A 13,104-nucleotide genomic window follows, 5' to 3' on the forward strand; every position below is an offset into this window, starting at 1 on the left:
ATCTATTTTGTGACTGTAGAACACATCATAATGCTGCCTGTTGGGGTCAACCTTCAATTGCCTTATGCAGTGCAATGACCATGATAGGAGAAACTTAAAATGGCTAAAATGTAGTGTAAAGGATGCTGCTGACAAAATAAGGACTTTGATTACAATTAGCTGTACAATTTTGTAAGTTATTGCACAGAGTCTATTTAGCATTTTGAGTACCTGCCGAGGACAATACAAACATCAGGTGACTGAACGAGGTGCATCAGGAGAGGGATGAAGCGACCGGCACCTTGAATTAAAATTTGGAGCTTCAGACAGCAAGTGTGTCTGTTCTACAATAGCAATAACACATCATGGTACAAGCGTATTTGGTAGATTACAAAAAGTTGTTCTTGCAACAAGAACTTAAATTGATATAGTGTCTTTAACATAGAAGAGTGTCCCAATGCGCTTCTCCGAGATAGAATCAAAAAGCAAATGCCGAACCAAAGATGATGGGAATGGTGACCAAATGCTTTGGCAAAGAGGGCAGTTTTCAGCAGCATCTTAAAAGAGGAGAGAGAGTTGCGAGGCACAAGGATTTAGGGAGAAAATTCCAGGTAGTTGAAGCCACAGCTGGCAACGCTGAAGTGAAAGGAGGAGTGCCTAAGAGGAGGAAGTCGGAGGTATGTAAAGTTTGGCGGTTAGAGGGATAGGGGCAAGGCCACGGAAGGATTTATGCATGAATTTCTAATTGCAAGTCAGTGAGGACATGGGGTGGTGATAGGAAAGCAGGAATTGGTGTGGGATAGGATGTGAGCAGCAGAGTTTTGGATGAGGTGAAGTTTTATGGAGGGTGGGAGGCCAACAAGGAAACCATGGGAATTGTTGTGTTTGGAAGTAACAAAGTAATGGGTGAAGGTTTCACGGTTTCTTACCCTCCGTTTCTCCTCCTGTTGTAGGGTAGTGGGCGTGATATACGATTTCATGTCCTGGGCAGTGGTAGTAGTTACATTCATGCTGCTACGTGAAGGGGGAGGGAAGTCAAAGTCATGAATGAACCTTTTAGTTACATTGAATTTTTTTAGCAATTATTTGCACATTATGACAGAAAATGGATGTTTAATAAAAAGGCAAATACCATCAATTGGTAGAAAAAGACCCCGCCCACCAATAAAACATGCATTCGAAATCTCACTACTTGCCTTTTAAGGCTGTCAGCCTGTTTCCATGGAAACCACAACAAATGATGCACCTTTCAAAGGGTGCCTCAGGTCTTCAGCAGTGTTCTGTGAAAGAGAGACAAAGAGAGGACAGCTAATAAAGTCAATGGGGTCGATATTAACTCAGGTGTGGGGAATTGGCGGGTTCCCCGAATTTAGCGTTTCCCACACGAATCTAAATGGGTCTGTGAGATTGATGCAATTTTAACTCAATTGGCCAATTGATTTCCAGCGTGTGGGAAGCCTTGGCAATTGAGTATTTCCAGTCAGAAAGTCCCAGAATATGACATCGTCATTGCTGCTGCTTTTAAGGTCCACAGCAAGCCTTGCTTCTTCTGCAGGCTTCCAAACTTCACCATTGAGATGGCACAGGAGCCTGCAGGAGCAACGGCCAGTGGGAGGGCAAGAGCTGCCCCCAAATTTGATGAGGCTTCATTCCAGGCATTGCTGGATGGTGCTAGGGCCCACAGGGAGGTCCTGTTCCCTTCTTCAGGGAGGAAGAGGCCTCCCAGTCAGACCAAGGCTGTGTGGCTACAGGTGGCTGGGGAAGTCAACTCCTTGGGGCTCACACAGCGCACCTGGATGCTGTGCAGGAAAAGATTCCATGACCTTCATCGCACTGGAAAAGTAAGTACTGTATGAAGCTTCCATCACCCTCAATCTGATCCCCACTGCCTTTCCTCACTAGCACTCAGCTTTAGCAATCTCTTCCTCCACATCCCACTAGACACTCACATCCATGCACCCTTACCCATTCCCTCTCTATGCTCACATTCACCTAACTATTCGACCATGCAGCCCTCTCACTGATGCTTTGAACACAGCTGACAACACAAGGGAGGGGCCTTGGTCTTGCAACCTCACTCCATCTTTGTCTCCTTCTAAGTATCTAAGCTATGCAATCTCTGCACTCACTCCTTCATTCTCACTCAACCTCCACTTGTCTCCCTCATTGCAGGAAAAGAGACCTCACAACAGGAGAGAACGAGCCAGGTCTGGAGGAGGGCCGCCCTCATTAGCCCAGCTCACCCCCTGGGAGGAAGGCGTCCTGGAGATTGTCGGGGCTGACATAGATGAGGAAGTTGGGGAAGGACAGACAGGTGCATCCCCGCAATAGTTTTCCATCTCGTTGGCATTGCATGAGTCGCTGATAACGATTCTGAAGCTACATCATATGGACTTATGATCATCTGCGAAATGCAATGTGCATGTAACCTTGGCATCACATCTCTAACTTTTTCCTTGACTCCCCCACAGGACCATCGAGAGCCCCCGTCCCCAGTGTGCAGGAGGAAGAGCCTGAGATGCCAGACTCCTCAGAGGAATCTGCAACCTCTGAGGGCGCAGCGTCAGCAGAAATAAGCGCACCCAGCACCAGCACAGACACTCACACCTCGGTGGGACCTTCGGGACATAGAGTAGAGTTGTCACCTGGTGCATCACAGCTCACAAGTGAGCATCAGCAGATTGTGGAGACAAGGACAGCAGTGGCGAGTCCTCGTCGGAGGGCGCAGGACTCTGCCAGCTCGGCTCAGCTGCATGTCAACCCTCTGCCTCTGGGTCCATCCGTAAGATCAGAGGTGATGGAACTCCATGCACAGATGCAGGAGTCTCTGGCAGGTTTTGTCTCCAGGGTCGCTGTGAATGTGGAGCGAATGGAGGAGTCCATAGCGAACATGAGCAGAACCTTTGTGGAGTCAGTGGCGCATGAACGCATCAACACGGAAAGGATGGCTACCTACGTGGAAATGATTGCTGCCTCCATGGTAAGGCTGGCTACTGTAGAGAAGAGGATGGCTATGGTAGCGGAGAGGAGGGCTACGGTAGAGGAGAGGAGGGCTACGGCCATGGAGGAGGTTAGTCGCCAGGGTATGGAAAACATGGTGAGTGTTCAGAATAGAATGACATCTCTTGAGCGATGGGCATCTATTGAACAGAGAAACCAGACCTTCATGGAAGTCCTTCTGAGTAGGACTGCCATTGCAGATACAGGTCCCCATGGCCCCCCTGATGTACAGCAAGGTGCTCTCAAGCCATTTGCAGGCACTGAGGGGGACCTGACCCATGAGAGGGAGGCTGGTGGCAGAACTCAAGGAAGTGGGGGCTCCTCTCCAAGCGCTCACACTTCCATGCCACTGCAGAGCCCTCAGTCAGAGCCCCGCCGGAGTCCACACCCAACTGAGATAGACGTCTCAACACCTGCACAGCCGCAGGAGCAGCAGACTGCTGACGAGCCCTCACAGGCTCGCCACCCCAGAGGACACCCGCCAAAGGTGTCGAGACAGGAGCAGCAGGAAAGTGAGCAAGGGGCCTCCACATCTGCTGAAGCCACAGGGGAACCACTACGTAGGAGCACGCATAAGAGGAAAATAAAGCACAAATAGTCACAAGGGTAGTCACTTGGGTGAAATGTGTATTTTGTAAAAATGCCATCAGTTGTTTGTTTTGCATAAAAATTCTGATGGCAACTTCTGCAGTTGTGACGTGTGTCATTTCGCGAATGGGGCTGGAGGTCCTCTAATGCCAAGAAGGGAAGGGAAAAAAAGGCCTCCCATGCTCTGGTAGATGCCTCAGTTGAGGAAACGCTGAGTGAGGGTGGCGAGAGGGGTCTCGCAGGAGGTCACACTGGAGAAGTGTGTGAGGCTCCAACCTTCCACAGGTGTGGTTAAGCCTAGTAAAAGTTGCCCCAGGCCTGAGACAACAAAGTCCTGCCACCTGCAAATGATGGCTGATCAAATCTCCTCTTTAATGGTTGACCTGCAGCTGATAGTCAGCAAGCCAATAGTGCTCACGCCAGGTTTCACAGGCGTGATCCCCACCAGGCGTGTTTTACATGGGAAAAGGATTAAACAGGCAGGGGCCTGTTAAAATGAGATTATAAAGGCCAATGAGTGCTGTTTAAGGGCCCTAAAGACCAGTCCCGCCTGCTGCAGGCGGGACTGATTCGGGACCATCAGACACGCCTGGGTTAAAATGGCTAGGTGTCGGGAACCAGGCCGGGGGGGGGTCCCGACCCCCAGGTTTTGCGATTTTAACCCCCCACACGCCTCAAAGCCCACCTGACGGCTGAGTTAAAATTGAGCCCAATATGTTTCTGAGAGTCAGTGTCAGTCAACTTTTGAGTTCTGGAACACATTAGTTTCAATACACTGGTAAACCTTGTCTCAACTTTTCTTTTTAAATGTGCATGACATATCTTTAAAAAGTCTGATAAATTTCATGTAGTGTGCAGGAATGTAAGTTTAGCAGAATACCGTCTAATATGCAACTTCACAAAAACACCCCAGCTATTCAAACAATACACATAAACATAATGGTCAAAATCCTGGAACTCCCTCCCTAACAGCACTGTGGGAGTACCTTCACCACACGGACTGCAGTGGTTCAAGAAGGCAGCTCACCACCAGCTTCCCAAGGGCAATTAGGGATGGGCAATAAATACTGGCCTTGCCAGCGATGCCCACATCCCAGGATTGAATGTATAAAAAATTGAAGTCCCACTTCCTCACCAAAGTGCATCACGATGATTTGTTCATATATAATGCTGGTTTATTTTACTGTACAGCAAATCTCTCACCTTGGCCATGATATTTATGGGGAGGCGAGAAGGGAGCCTGTCAGTGGCCAGGATACCCTGATATGCCAGGAACTCCCTCCCTAACAGCACTGTAGGAGTACCTTCACCACACGGACTACAGTGGTTCAAGAAGGCAGCTCACCGAATTTAACGGCAGAACCTCATTAGAATTTTTTTACTCCGTTTCCCAGCAGACAGCCAGATTTGGGGGGTGGAGAGGAGAGAGACGTTGAAGGGAGAGCGATCGGGGGAAGAGATCGCAGGGGAAGATTTGCTTGAGTGGCCCGGTGGAAGCACTCCTGCTCCTCTTGGGCCAGAAGCAGTGCTGGAAAAGCACTTAGCTACTGGATCCGGCCGCTCTTACCTCCCTTTAGCTGCCGGGTTTACCGAGTCCTGGGAAACGCAGCTTGCAACTGTTAAATTAGAATTGCTGACAAAATTGCAGACACGGAGCCTCATTTAAATATTATAATTACAGACCCGCCTCTTCAGAGCGGGTTACTCGGCCTAGCCCCAAACCTGCCGCAGTTAAATAGGAAGTAGGCACATTCATGGCGGCTTGGGGTCAGATTTCCCATTTTTTCAACCTTTTCCCACCTATCGTGGGGGGTTAAAATGACCCATGTGTCTGTGGTCAATTCTGTTTAATGTGAAAAATGTTGCTTCATTAGATTTCATGTTGGTTCAATTAATTAAATGAGTTTTCCATTTAAAACAAAGTTCTTTGCCAGGGTCAGCAGGTAGGATGCTAAAGCTGGTCTTAGTATTCCTGAGCTCAATTTCCCATCTACCAGAGACTGTTGCTGGAAAACCAGTAGGGTTAGTCCAAATAAGAACAGGATTGGGGTTGACATCCAGCCATGGGAGAATGGAAGAGTGAGGTTCTGGAAGCTGCTGGAACTTCTGGAATCCCTCCCAGCATTTCAGTAGCAGAGGAGAGAAGAAAAAGAGATTGATGGCAAATGTTTGCAGGTCCATAGATATAATGTATTATATTTCAGAATGCAATCAATGCTCAGCACAAACTATCATAAAGCACTAGGTTCAATTCACAAATCATGGTGCAGCAAACTACATTTTGCTGGGTATTTAATTCTTATCTCGGAACCAGGCAAACCCTTTATTAGAGTTTAAGCAAAGGCACATCAGACTGATGATTCCTTTCTTAATGGGCATAGTGGAAAGTACAGGAAATACCTGTTAACTCCTTACCTTCAAAATGATTTATTGCTACAGTGAGTGTTACAGGGGTGGGGGAGGGGGGAAGAATCCAGTTTACAATCTCAGACAAGTTAGAGGGTACTGAGGCTTAAAGATCACAGTGCAGAGAGAACAAGAGCTTTCCGAATTACTGTTTCAAACAATGGCCCTAATGGAACTAAATAATTTTACACCCTAGTTTTGCTAATAAATTATACTAATATTGGGTCTGGTCTTGCAAAAAGCACCATAAAAAAGAAAAAAGACTTGCATTTCTTTAGTGCTTTTCACAACTACCGGATGTCTCAAAGCACTTCACAGCCAATTAAGTACTTTTTGAAGTGTAGTCACTATTGTAATGTAGGAAATGCAGCAGCCAATTTGCGTACAGCAAGCTCCCACAAACAGCAATGTGATAATAACCAGATAATCTGTTTTAGTGAAGTTGGTTGAGGGATAAATATTGGCCAGGACACCGGGGCGAACTCCCCTGCTCTTCATCGAAATAGTGTCATGGGATCTTTTACATTCACCTGAGAGAGCAGACAGGGCTTCGGTTTAACGTCTCATCCGAAAGACGGCACTTCCGACAGTCAGCATTCCCTCAGTACTGCACTGGAGTGTCAGCCTAGATTTTGTGCTCAAGTCTCTGGAGTGGGACTGTGAACCCACAACCTTCTGACTCAGAGGTGATGGTGTTACCAACTGGGCCACAGTTGACACACATTTGTATGCTACAACAAATTTATTTTAGTGTAGGCCGGGCAGGACTATATTAGGTAAAAGCAAGCCCAATTAGAAGGGCACTTTTGCATTGGTGCTTAGCTCTCAGGAGACTAGCCCTCAAATGGAGACCTGCAACCCCTGAACATCACTCCCCTTTTTACTACACCCTCCTGTGTCACTGGAGGGCCAACAGAGGTATTCCCCTTTCCACGCCTCCAATCAGCATTCTCAGGACCCACAGAAAGTCATGAATCGGGTGAGCTCTAAGGCTTAGAGCTCACCCAGTGTGTATTGAGTGTATTCACAGTAACTGTGTTGTGCCGATGCTACAATTATAGTGTAAATACAGCCTGGATCCAGAGTGAAGAGGAGTGAGACTCCTGGAGGAAAGGGCCTCATTCGCTTTGTTTCAGTCATTTCGGTCCTTGACATTCAGTCTCCAATATGTAGTGTATGTACCTTTAAGGGGAGAACTACTTTTTACAGCTCCTGTATACTGTAGTACCGGCAGTGACCACACATGTATATAAACCCTGAGTAGGGATCTGTACGTTTAGTTTTAGAGTAACCCTCATCCAGTAAATACCTGTTGATTGTTCCTGCAGTCTCGTGTCTAGTTATTGAAGGACACACAACATTAAAAATACATGGATCTAACACAATACATCTGAAAGCTCTTTGCACTGATGCTAAGCTTGCAGTGTGGAATGCATGGTATCAATAGAATGCAGATCGAAGGTGTGGAAAAGGGGAATCTCTCGCTCTTGGTGGCAGTATCATGTGCCTGCTGCCAGTGACAGACTATCAGCATAAAAGCGCCTTTAGAGCTTGCTCACATGATTGCAATCTGATAAACTCTTACTGTCTATAACTACATGTTAATAACAAAATCAGACTGCTTCATTATCACAATCAATTTGCTGAAGAGTTTAACCAAAGCTCCCAGGAGACTGCCATTTACCGACTTTGCTAAAAGTGGTTATAGTGTTTTATAGTTTAGGGCTGTGCATGAATCAGAAACTGTGTCTAAATCCCAAACCACCTGAGTTTATTATTGCCATTTGATTATAGATGAAGTAAGTGAAAGTTGACATTTTGCTCTTGCATCGACAGCATTTTTGCTCCATTTCATTTCCACTGATGTCAAACAACTAGATCCTGTATTATGTGTCAGAAATCCAACGTTGGCAGATTGCATAAAAGCTGTTTTACTTCACTATTCAGTATGGATATTTCATCATTAACTAGCTTTTTGAACTCTTGTCCTATTGATCAAAGCAGTGATGTATTCTGGCATATAATGTTTCTCTTCTACATTGCACTTCTATCTTTTGTTACATTAGTAAAATATATATCTTTTAATCTCAGAAACCTGGAGCACTGAACAAACTATTAAGACTGTTGTTTAGATTAATATACCATGTTCTGATTGTAATTACTGTCAAATTTAATAAAATCCACGATGAAGTTTATAAATTCAAGCCATTATCCCCAAGTAATTGTACAAATATCAGAGTCTTGCATCTTCTCAGATGGCCCTGATTGATCAATGAGAGATTATGTTACTTTCTGCACCATTTTCGAACATATTCCTGTTTCATTATAATAAATTCAAAAGATTAATACACAGATGCAATCTTAATACAATTATTTTTCGGAACCATGTGCTGTTAAAATCCAAATGGCAACATTTTATTTTCATTATAAAGGGAGCGCATAACTTCTTCCTGTAGAGCATTCTAGATGAGGTTACCAAGGTTACTGGAATATATAACTTTGTCAATAATTTTGGCCCATTTTTAAAAAATTGATCACAATTACGTGGATAGAAACATACAAACATACAAACATAGAAGATAGGAGCAGGAGTAGGCCATTCGGCCCCTCGAGCCTGCTCCGCCACTCAATGCGATCATGGCTGATCATCCAAATTCAGTACCCGGTCCCTGCTTTCTCCCCATACCCCTTGATCCCTTTAGCCTTGAGAAATATATCCAAATCCTTCTTGAATATATTTAATGAATTGGCCTCTACTGCCTTCTGTGGTAGAGAATTCCACAGGTTCACCACTCTCTGGGTGAAGAAATTCCTCCTCATTTCTGTCCTAAATGGCCTACCCCTTATCCTTAGACTGTGACCCCTGGTTCTGGACTCCCTGACCATCGGGAACATCCTTCCAGCATCTAGTCTGTCTAGTCCTGTTAGAATTTTATAAGTTTTGATGAGATCCCCTCTCATTCTTCTAAACTCCAGCGAGTACAAGCCCAATCGACACAATCTCTCCTCATACGTCATTCCTGCCATCCCAGGTATCAGCCTGGTGAATCTTCGCTGAACTCCTTCCATGGCAAGAACATCCTTCCTCAGATAAGGCGACCAAAACTGCACACAATACTCAAGATGTGGTCTCACCAAGGCCCTGTACAACTGCAGCAAGATATCCTTGTTCCTGTACTCAAACCCTCTCGCTACGAAGGCCAACATACCATTTGCCTTCTTAAACGCCTGCTGCACCTGCATGCTTACCTTCAGCGACTGGTGCATAAGGACACCCAGGTCTCGTTGCACTTCCCCTTCTCCCAATCTATTGCCATTCAGATAATAATCTGCCTTCCTGTTTTTGCTACCAAAGTGGATAACCTCACATTTATCCACGTTATATTGCATCTGCCATGCTTCTGCCCAATCACCCAACCTGTCCAAATCATCCTGGAGTTTCTCGGCATCCTCCTCACAGCACACACGCCCACCCAGCTTTGTGTCATCTGCAAATTTGGAGATATTACATCTCGTTCCCTTGTCTAGATCATTAATATATATTGTGAATAGCTGGGGTCCAAGGACCGATCCCTGCGGTACCCCACTAGTCACTGCCTGCCACTCGGAAAAAGACCCGTTTATTCAAACTCTTTGCTTTCTGTCTGCCAACCAGTTCTCTATCCAAGCCAGTACCTTGCCCCCAATCCCATGTGCCTTAACTTTACACGCTAATCTCTTATGTGGGACCTTATTGAAAGACTTCTGAAAGTCCAAATACACCACATCCACTGGTTCTACCTTATCTATTTTACCAGTTACATCCTCAAAAAATTCCAGTAGATTAGTCAAGCACGATTTACCCTTTGTAAATCCATGTTGACTTTGTCCGATACTGTCACTATTTTCCAAGTGCTCTGCTATTACATCTTTTATAATGGACTCTAGCATTTTCCCCACTACCGATGTCAGGCTTACCGGTCTATAATTCCCCATTTTCTCTCTACCACATTTTTTGAATAGTGAGGTAACATTAGCTACCCTCCAATCCATGGGTACTGTTCCAGATTCCATCGAATGTTGGAAGATTATCAGCAATGCATCTACTATTTCTAGGGCCACTTCGTTGAGTACCCTAGGATGTAGATTATCAGGCCCTGGGGATTTATCGGCCAACAATCCCATCAATTTCCTTAACACCATTTCCCTACAAATACTGATTTCTTTCAGTTCCTCCCTTTCATCAGACCCTATGTTGCCCGACATCTCTGGGAGGTTATTTGTGTCCTCCTTTGTGAAGACAGAACCAAAATATATATTTAATTGTTCTGCCACTTCTTTGTTCCCCATTATAAATTCCCCTGATTCTGACTGCAAGGGACCTACGCTTGACTTCACCAAACTTTTTCTCTTCACATATCTATAAAAGCTTTTACAGTCAGTTTTTATGTTCCCTGCAAGCTTACTCTCATTCTATTTTCCCCTTCTTAATTAGTCCCTTTGTCCTCCTTTGGTGAATCCTAAACTGCTACCAATCCTCAGGTTTACTGCTTTTTCTGGCCAATTTAGATGTCCTCTCCTTGGATCTTATGCTATCCCTAATTTCCCTTGTTAGCCACGGTTGAGTCACCTTTTTTGTTTTATTTTTATGCCAAACTGGGATGAACAAATTCTGTAGTTTATCCATGCGGTCTTTGAATGTTTGCCATTGCTTATCCACCGTCGACCCTTTGAGAGACATTCCCCAATCAATCCTACCCAACGCGCGCCTCAGACCATCGTAGTTTCCTTTATTTAAATTCAGGACCCTAGTCTCTGAGTCAACAACTTCATTTTCTATCTTAATGAAGAATTCTATCATATTATGATCGCTCCGACCCAAGGGGCCTCGTACAACAAGATTGTTAATTAATCCTTTCTCGTTACATAATACCCAGTCTAAGATGGCCTGATCTCTGGTTGGTTCCTCGACATATTGGTCCAGGAAACCATCCCGTAAACACTCCAGGAATTCCTCCTCCACAATATTGTTACTAATTTGGTTAGCCCAATTTATATGTAGATTAAAGTCACCCATGATGACTGCTGTGCCCTTTTTGCATGCTTCTCTAATTTCCCTTTTAATGCCATCCCCAACCTCTGCATTACTGTTTGGAGGTCTCTATACAACTCCCACTAATGTTTTCAGCCCCTTGGTATTTCTCAGTTCTACCCATACAGATTCCACATCATCAGAGCTAATATCCTTCCTTGCAATTGTGTTAATCCCTTCTTTAACCAGCAATGCTACCCCACCTCCCTTTTTTGCCTATCTTTCCTGAATATTGAATACCCATGGATGTTGAGTTCCCAGCCTTGGCCACCCTGGAGCCATGTTTCCATAATCCCAATCAAATCTTAATCGTTTCCCTCTATTTGCGCAGCTAATTCATCCACCTTATTACGAATGCTCCTCGCATTAAGACACAAAGCCTTCAGGCTTGTTTTTTTAATGCTCTTAGACCTTTTAGAATTATTATTTACTGTGGCCATGTTTGATTTAAACCGTTGATTTCTCTGACTGCCACTTTTGTTTTTCTCCTTCCTATCTTTTTCTTTTATCCTTGTTTCCCTTTCCTCTGTCCCTCTGCTCAGGTTCCCAACCCCCTGCCATTTTAGTTTAAACCCTCCCCCAGAGCACTAGTAAACACTCCCCCTAGGACATCGGTCCCGGCCCTGCCCAGGCGCAAACTGTCCGTTTTGAACTGGTCCCAGCTCCCCCAGAACCGGTTCCAATGTCCCAGGAATTTGAATCCCTCCCCCTCACACCATTCCGCTAGCCACATATTCATCTGAAATATCCTTCTATTTCTACTCTGACTAGCACGTGGCACTGGTAGCAATCCTGAGATTACTACCTTTGAGGTCCTATTTTTTAATTTACCTCCTAACTCCCTATATTCAGCTTTTAGGACCTCATCCCGTTTTTTACCTGTATCGTTGGTACCTATATGCACCACGACAACTGGCTGTTCACCCTCCCCTTCCAAAATGTTCTGCAGCTGCTCTGAGACATCCTTGACCCTTGCACCAGGGAGGCAATACACCATCCTGGAGTCTCGTTTGCGGCCGCAGAAACGCCTATCTATTCCCCTTACAATTGAATCCCCTATTACTATAGCTCTACCCCTCTTTTTCCTCCCGTCCTGTGCAGCAGAACCACCCCTGGTGCCAGGAAGTTAGCTGCTGCTGCCTTCCTCTGATAAGCCATCCCCCCCAACAGTACTCAAAGTGGTGTATCTGTTTGAGAGGGGGATGTCCACAGGGGACCCCTGCACTACCTGCCTGTGCCTAGTACTCTGTCTGTTGGTCACCCATTCCCTTTCTGCCTGTCCAACCTTTGCCTGCGGTGTGACCAACTGATCAAACGTGCTATTCACGACGTCCTCAGCATTGCGAACGGTCCAGTATGAATCCAATCGCAGCTCCAGCGCCACAATGCGGTCTGCCAGTAGCTGCAGCTGGACACACTTCCTGCACACATGGTTGTCAGGGACACAGGAAGTGTCCCTGAGTTCCCACATATCGCAGGAGGAGCATACCACGGCACCGGGCTGTCCTGCCATGACTTACCCTTTAGTTAATTGCAATTAAATTAAATCAAATCAATCCCACCAATTTCACTACAGTTAAATGATATATTTAAGGGTCCTGGTTTACAAACAGTCCCCGCTACACCACAGAGAGCTACGAAACTATAAACCACAGAGTTAAATTTTAAAAAGAGAGAAATACTCACCAACCAATCACTTACCTGCTTTCTGGTGACGTCACACTTCGATTACTTTTTACTTCTCTCCCTCTCTGTGAGATTGGAGATTAGTATGCTGTGAGTCTTACCTGGGCCTAGAAATTCACTGGCGCCCCATTTGGGGCACCAGTCTCGCCAGGGCGCTGCAAGTACCGCCCTGGAAGGAGTCGCGGCCACCCGCCGCAAATTCACTTTCAGCACCCCAGACGGAAGCGCGGCGCTACTCGAGGCACCCTGCATCCCTCTTGGGGTGCTGCAACTGAAAATCGCAGTGCAACGTGCCACAGCGCCACATGCTGCGGCACGGCGCGCTGCGGTACTGCAGGCCTTCCTCCCCTTCTTAAAGGGGAGGGGCCTGCTGC

Source organism: Somniosus microcephalus, chromosome 16 (assembly GCF_052327205.1).
Source record: "Somniosus microcephalus isolate GS21.2 chromosome 16, FLI_Smic_1.0, whole genome shotgun sequence".
NCBI classification, from domain to species: Eukaryota; Metazoa; Chordata; class Chondrichthyes; order Squaliformes; family Somniosidae; genus Somniosus; species Somniosus microcephalus.